Raw genomic sequence first — 8455 nt, 5'->3', positions numbered from 1 at the left:
ATGAGATGATATATATATTTTTGCATGTAGAGTTTAAGCATCCATTTGAATTATTATGGAGTCCTGTTGTAGAATAAGGAGCTCTAGTAGTATAGTGATTACAAGTTGGGCTGCTAACCTCAAGGTCAGCAGTTCAAAACTACCAGCCACTCCATGGGAGAAAAATGAGGCTTTCTGTACCTGTAAAGATTTACAGCCTCAGAAACCCCATGTAGGGTCACTATGAGTTTGATCCAATTCCATGGCATATTAGACTGCTAACCACAGATTGGTTCAAATTTACCAACTATTCCTTGGAAACCCTACACAGGGTGGCTATGAGTTGGAACCAACTCGATGACACCTAACAGCAACAACCTCTGTAATGGGTTCCCCCCCTTTTACCCAGAAATAACAATTGGTGATTGCACTACTTTTAAATTTCAAGTATTGTAAATAATATTTAAATGTAGATAATATCTTATGTGGTTCAATAACTTATATTTATATAAGTCCAGCTAGAAAGAAAACTTTTTCTTTTTTAAAACTGCGTATTCTTCATTTTAGCCAAGATTATCTTTGTCCACAAAAAGTACAGGAAATTGAACATGTAATAATGAGATTTAATATTTGTGCACTACTGGAGTGCTTCTGGATTATTATATTTTAACAAAAGTTAATGGCCAAGTAATAGAAATAATGAGCTGAAGTGAAAATCCAATATGAGTTTGATGAGCAGAACATTCTGAATGAAAATATACCACAGAAGAAAATCCCTATGGAATATTTTACTTCCTCAAATTCTTAGAGTTTATTAATTTTAGTATGAAACATGAACACGATTGATACAGAAACCTAAATGAATATGTGCTAGTGATCTTCAAAAGCTGTGAGACAAAGCATGGACATTCCTATAAAAAGGAAGAACAAATGAAAAGCAGTAAATTAAAATAAAACAACTAATCCTATAAAAGGCTTCTCTATTCTCATCAATTCTCCATTGACCTGTTGACCTATTTACATATGACCCATAAACCATGGGATGAGGAAATACTCAGCCTGCTGGTGCAGTAACCTATACCAAAACACTACACTTTGTTGTTGCTGTTAAGTGCCGTTGAGTCGGTTCTGACCCACAGCGAAACACTGCACTACATGAGGGTGAGAGTAAGCAATACCAAGAACTGATGATCAGCAGTGGAGGTTCAGGGACCTGGTGGACAAGGAAGGTTGATTGAGTGGCTTAGCTTGATGAATAATACATTTATCACATAGAGGATCTAAAAGACTTCTTTGATTTACATAATAATTTCTTAGTTATTGGAGAAAGATAAGGGAAGTAATAAACATTTTCATAACTACTGAAAATTAGAATTGAAATAGTGGATTGATAGCATAAGGTGAAGCCGATGCTCAATGACTCAAAGGTTCAAATAATTCTGTCTATTTAGCATCACAAGCACCACTGCTACCACCATCATCATCAGAATCATCAGGTCCCTAGCACAGGCAACATTCAGTGAGTGCTTCCTATATACTATACTTCCTAGATGTCCATGCATTGTACATAAAGATCTCATTCAATTTTCACAGTCTAATAAAGTTATTTTAATTTTACAAATAAAATAAATAAACTAGGTAACTTTCCAAAACCTTAGGAAAAAGTTTTGACAAATTAACCTGTTCCATATAAACAGCATACTGGAGTCCTGTTTTTATATACTGAGTTATACTGTTATCCATGGAGTCTTAGTGTGGCATTGTAGGATAAGTTATCGGTTCAAACCCACCAACCACCCCTCAGAAAACCCTATAAAGAGTCACTATGAATCAGAACCTACTCAATGGCACTTAACAAAAGCAACAGTTATCCACAATTTCTATAAGGATATAAATTATCATAAGTAACTGAGACCCTTTTTAAAAAATGTATTATACATTTGAAATGTAAGCATCAATACTTCAAATAATTTTAGATGTATAGTTTTGTGTGTTTTCTTATACTTCATGGACTTCTTTCATTGTTATTTAAGTTGTAGGCTCATAATATAATATCCAAATGTTAATATTTTTTGGTGTGGTCCTGTAGGATAAGTACTGAACCACAAGGTCAGTTTGAACCTTAAGGTGAGTGGTTCAAATCCACCAGTTGTTCCTCAGAAACCATACACAAGGTTGCTATGAATCAGAAGTCAATACTACTTAACAACAACAACAGTTAGATCATATCCTTTATGAACTTGAAACTGCCCATTATGGGAAGACAGAGTAATCTTTACTATATTAATGGAAATACAGCTTCAGTAAATATTGGAGTATATTTTTCAATAAATAAATGAATTTTTACCAGTAGTAATTTTGCTAGTAGGGTTCTAATTCATACATGCATGGATTTATTCTAAACAAAGTATGTTTCAGTATATCTCTATGATAAATGCACAGTAATACACTTGTCTTAGTTTTATTGTTAAGTGCTGTTGAGTTGGTTCTGACCCATAGCAACCCTGAATAGGGTTTTTGAGGAGCCGCTGGTGAGCTTGAACTGCTGACCTTGCAGTTCAAACTGCTTTGCAGTCTGGTGTGCTTTAACCCACAGACCCACCAGGATTCCTTGTTAGGGTGCCTCAGAAAAGACCTTATCAAAACTGTGGATTCCAAGAGGATCTGCTGGACCAGACTAATTTAAGGCAAGGAGGTCCCTTCAGAATGTTATGGAAACTGCTTTTTGTAATTTGAAAGGGGTAATCTTGATTTTCTCTAAGGACACAGCCAAGTGCCGCCGAGTCGATTCTGACCCATAGCGACCCTGTATAGACTTTCCAAGGAGCAGCTGGTGAGCTTGAACTGCTGACCTTGCAGTTCAAATAGCTTTACAGTCTGGCATGTTAACCCACAGCACCACACCAGGACAAAACTGAAAACTGCATTGGTGAGGAAAAGATCAGGAACATTGTGCCAAGGAATTTATGTTTTCCATTACGACAAAGCACTTGCTCATTTTTGAGAGTAGAAAGAGCTGTCATAAAAAATTTAGTTGGAAAATATTAGTCTATCCACCCTCCAATCTCATTCCTGCCCTTTCAGATTTCCTTCTGTATCCCTAACTCAAAGAACGTTCTAAAGGAATACGAATTGAATCCCTCAAAGATACCAAATCTGCCATTTTGATGTGATGTAAATCAGAGCGCAGAATTCTTTGGGGAAGGTTGGGAGATGGAAACAGCACTTTCAGAAGTATACAGACCTACATGGAGGATATGTCCAGAAACAATAGCTTTACATTTTGATATTTTTGTTTAATAGGGGTTTCTATGATTTTGTATTAATTTGCTTACTCAATGATTAATTCATTCAAAAATATGTATTAAGTACTAAACACTTGAATCATTCCTTGGATGATGATGAAGTTATTTTAATTTTACAAATAAAATTACTAACACAGTCTGGAAACACTAGAAGAGGCCAGATTCTGGAACTTGCCTGTTGGGATGAGAGATTAGATGCCTAGTGGCAGAGATGAAACAGTACTGTGAGCCCCATATGAATGGCATGTGGGTTTCCTAAATTAACAGTTTTCTAAATTAAGGAAGACTGGCATCCCACAGAGACTTAACAAAGGAGGATTCACCCCCACACTGCCATGAAAGTTGAGGAAAAGACTCTATAGGGAGTACTAGAATTAGTAAACCTCTAGGGTTTCGAGAGGCAGATATAGTGAGTAGGTTATGAAGATGAGGAATCAGATACCAGTACAGCAGTGAAATTTAAGAACTTGGCCTCAGAGACCCTGTGGCTAGAAATGGATTGAAAACTCATATTTAGAGTAACCTCACATTTCACTTGATGCTGAGTAACTTGAGCTATTAAACGCACACACTATTTCTGTATTATGATAATGGGCAGAATTGACTTCTGAGACTGGGATAGAGTTGAGGAAACCTGATGGCAACTAGAAATTGTTGACAGTTATGGCATGATGTACTACTGTAAAGATTACAGAAAAATCATGTATAAATAAAGGATTCAGTTTATGTTCTATAATGTGTTGAGAATGAATGATTTTATATATCTATAATGTCATTCATTACATATATGATTATAGAGAGGCACTGTAAGATTTACACTATGGGATCATTTAATTGTCTGAATTTGTGTGGTACCACAGACACAGGCTCAGTCAAATAGAACATGCTAGTATTCTGAAGTTACTTTAACATAATTATGAAGACACACATCTTTAAAGCAGCAGCATTTACCATGACTTTTAGCAGTAACTATTATTAATAGATGCATAGTGCCTTAAGTATAACATAACTGAACTTTTTATTTTGAAATATATTCAATAATCCCTATAGTTCTGTTAATTTTTGATGTTGTCTTAATAGAATATTGTGGTTGTGGTTTCAAGCTCATTCAATTTTTGACATAACACAATACACAGTGAACATTTCTCTTGCTAAGTGGGCTGTGGTTTCTTTTCAATTATACTGTTGTTGTTAAGTGCTGTGAAGCTGCTTCTTACCCTGTATAGGGTTTCTAAGGAGCAGCTAGGGAACTTGAACTGCCTACTCTGTAGTTCAAACCGGCCTTGCAGCCCAGCGCATTAACCCACAGCACCACACCAGTCTCCTTTCAACAATACTACTCCCTCCAAATATTAGCTACATACTGTAGTGAGCCTTTTCTTATTTTCCAGTAGAGACAAACAGTGCTGTTGTTGTTAAGTGCCATTAAATACATTCCGATTCATAGTGACCCTGTGTAGGGTTGCCAAGGCTTTAAATCTTCATGGGAACAGAAAGTCTCATCCCCCACACCACCACCCAAGTCACTGATGAGATGAAAACACGGACCTTGCGATTCACATTTCAGTGCTTATGGTATGGAATTGTCGTGCTCTAGAGAGATAGTACATTCTAACAAATAACACATTAGTAAAAATGTTGTAAGTGTGTTATAAATACCTCTTGATTTTCCAGAACACTTAATTGTTCTCATGAAGAACCTGTGCATAGACCAATAGTCAGTCATTTGGATAGAAGAAAGCTATTCCTGAACACCTAATTGTGCTCATGAGGAACCTGTATATAGACCATGAGACAGTCATTCAAGTAGAACATGGGGCACTGAATGTTTTAAAATCAGAAAAGGTGGGCGTCATGGTTGTATCCTTACTCATTCTATATGCTCACTCATTCTTACTATGCTACTCATTCTATATGCTCAGCAAGAAACTGGATTATATGAAGAACATAGTGTGGCATCAGGATTGAAGGAAAGCTTTTTAACAACCTGTGATATGCAGATTACACAACCTTGCTTGCTGAAAGTGAAGAGGACTTAAAATACTTACTGATGAAGATTAAAGACTATAGTCTTCAATATAGATTATACCTCAATGTAAAGAAAACAAAAATCCTCACGACTAGATCAATAAATAACATCATGATAAATGGATAAAAGATTGAAATTGTCCAAGACTTCAATTTGTTAGAATCCATAATCAGTGCTCATGGAAGCAGCAATCAAGGAAATATAGGACACATAGCATTAGCCAAGATATCAGTTGGGGGCTGAAGGTGCACCTGAACCAAGCCATGGTATTTTCAATGGCCTTATATGCATGTGAAATTGGACAATGAATAAGGAGAGCATAGAATTATCGATGTATTTGAATTATGCTACTGATAAAGAATACCAAAAGTACCATGGACTTCCAGAAGAATAAACAAATCTGTGTGGAAGAAAGTACAGCTAGAATGCTCATTAGAAGACTGAATGGTGAGGCTTTGTCTCTCATATTGGGGACATGTTATCAGGAGGGACCAGGCCTGGAGAAGGACATCATAATTGGTAAAATGGGAGGTCAGTGAAAGATCCCCAACAAGATGGACTGACACAGTGGCAGTTATAACAATAACTGTGAGGTTGCTCTGAGTCTGAGCTGACTGGATGGCTTCTAACAACAATAACAACAGAAGTGTGTTGGCTAGTTTTAAGAGTAAAATGCACTATGTTGTTGTTGTTGTTGTTAAGTGCCGTTGTGTCGGTTATGATCCATAGCGAGCCTATATAGGGTTCCCAAGGTGCAGCTAGTGAGCTTGAACCTCTGACCTTGCAGTTCAAACTGACTTTGCAGTCCAGCGCATTAGCCCACAGCACCACACCAAGACTCCAAAATGCACTATGTTGTTGTTGTTGTTGTTGTTAAGTACCATGGAGTCGGTTCTGACTCAGTGACCCTGCACAGGGTTTCCGAGGCTATAAATCTTTACAGGAGCAGAATGCCTCATCTTTCTCCCACAGCTGGTAATTTTAAACTGCTGACCTTGAGGTTAGCAGCCCAATTCGTAACCACTACACTACCAGATCTCTGGCTTCTTATAATGAAGAAAACTTAGTCTGTTGTTAAGTTGCCGAGTTGGTTCTGACACATAGTGACCCTATATAGGATTTCCAAGGAGCAGCTAGTGGATTTGAACAACCAACCCTGTGATTAGCAGTTCAATGCTTATTCTACAGTGATGTACCATGATTCCAAAGATATTTGTCTAGAGACTAAAAATATAGATTGGCATAGGAAGAATGCTAAACAAATGTAACCAGATCTTTTACTTGAATAAATATAAACATTTCACATTTCCGTCTAATTCCTAAACAACACTATGGCCAGAAGTATTGACACGTGGAAATACTGAATGATCTGAGCTTGATGTCAATATTTTTTCCTACTAACCCAGGAGCTAAAGAATGGGAAAATTTTCAACTCTTTTTAATTCCTGGAAAATCAAAAGTTTATCATGTTTATAATGCTATAACAGAAAACTCATAATCCTGTTACCTTTCTCAATAGTTTTACTTGGACAAAAGCTATATTCCCTGACACTTTAAACTCACAGTGTGATATCTGTAGGTAGTTGATAGGGAACATTCTTATGGTGAAATGCAATAAATAGGACAAGGCTTACACACCATCCATAACATAAAACCAAGTAATGCTTTTCAAATAGAGAGCCTTGTACTGATCTGGTAAATATATTTTGATGACATCTTTTTTTTTTTTGTAGTACACCCAAAAGAAATGTCAAACAAGAAATACAAATTAATTGTTCTTTTTATACAAGGAAGGAGCCCTGGTAGCATAGTTAGGTGTTGGGCTGCTAACCACAAGGTCAGCAGTTCGAATCTACCAGTGGCTCTACTGGAGAAGGATGGGTCTTTCTGACCCTGTAAAGATATACAACCTTGGAAACCCTATACAGGGTTGCTATGAGTTGGAATCCACTTGAAGGCACATGGTAGCAACATACAAGGAAAGGGGAGCGTGATGGCTCTGTAGGATAAACATTGGACTGTGAATCATAAGGTTTGTGGTTTGAGCCCACTAGCTATTGTGCAGGAGAAAGTTGTGAACTTTCTGCTTGTGCAAAGACTACGCAGCACTTGACAACAGCAATATTCAAGGAAAATAATTTCCTCTGTTTCAATAAGATTTGAGCTTTTTTCTTTTGTCACATTTGTTTTGTATGAGACACCCCCAAAACCCTCAAAACCTACTTAAATTGAGTTGATTCTGAGTAGTGAACCTGTGTAGGATTTTTGAGGCGATACGTCTTTACAAGAGAAGAAAGCATCATTTTTCTCTTGCAGAATGGCTCATGGGTTTGAACTGCCCACCTTGTGGTTATCAAATCCAGGGCTTATTCTATATTGCCTAAGGCAATGAGCATTTGATTGTTCAACCAGCTTGAACACTGATCTTGAAGGCTGTGATTTAGCAACCCCACTAAAAATTAAATTATATTTCAAAATGAGATGAGCGTTATGACTGATGCCAATTCCAAATTATCACTCTTTTCAGGCAGCACCTCAGGCCTAAACTGAACCCAATAATTCCACAAATCATTTTACCTTAGATAGTAAATTACTGTTTCTCAGATTTAGATAGGAAATAAGACATTTCTAAAAATTCTTTTAATATTTCTAAATATTTTTACAATATTTAAAGGAAAGTTATTTAAATGGACCCTAGTATGGTGCTGTGGGTTAATGCGCTGGACTGCAAGTCAGTTTGAACTGCAAAATCGTCAGTTCAAGCTCACTAGTCACTCCTTAGAAACCCTATACAGGGTCACTGTGGATCATAATTGACTTGACAGCACTAAACAACATCAATGAGTCAGAACTCACTTGAGTCAGACCTGGCATTCTGATGTGGTGCTACGGGTTAAAGTGTTGGACTGTAAAGTTGGTTTGAACCACAAGGTCGGCAATTCAAACTCACCAGTTGGTCCTCAGAAACCCTATACAGGGTTGCTATGGATCTGAACCAATATGATGGCACTTAACAACAACAACAAGGCTGACTTCATGTATTTTTACTATGGTATTACTTATGTCACTGAGTCAGTTCTGACTCAGAGACAAACATAAAACAAGAAAAAAACTCATCATACATACAGATCAAATGAAACCC

General features: G+C 37.0%; 1 protein-coding gene across 1 annotated transcript in view; it reads right to left on the bottom strand.

The window, feature by feature from the left end:
* CNTN5 (contactin 5) overlaps window positions 1–8455 on the bottom strand; it is a 704421-nt gene that overhangs the window by 386976 nt on the left and 308990 nt on the right. The window lies entirely within an intron of this gene.

This window comes from Chrysochloris asiatica, unplaced genomic scaffold, assembly GCF_000296735.1.
Source record: "Chrysochloris asiatica unplaced genomic scaffold, ChrAsi1.0 scaffold00008, whole genome shotgun sequence".
NCBI lineage: Eukaryota > Metazoa > Chordata > Mammalia > Afrosoricida > Chrysochloridae > Chrysochloris > Chrysochloris asiatica.
Note: the sequence above shows the minus strand (reverse complement) of the source record. Positions and strands in the feature narration are given on the sequence as shown.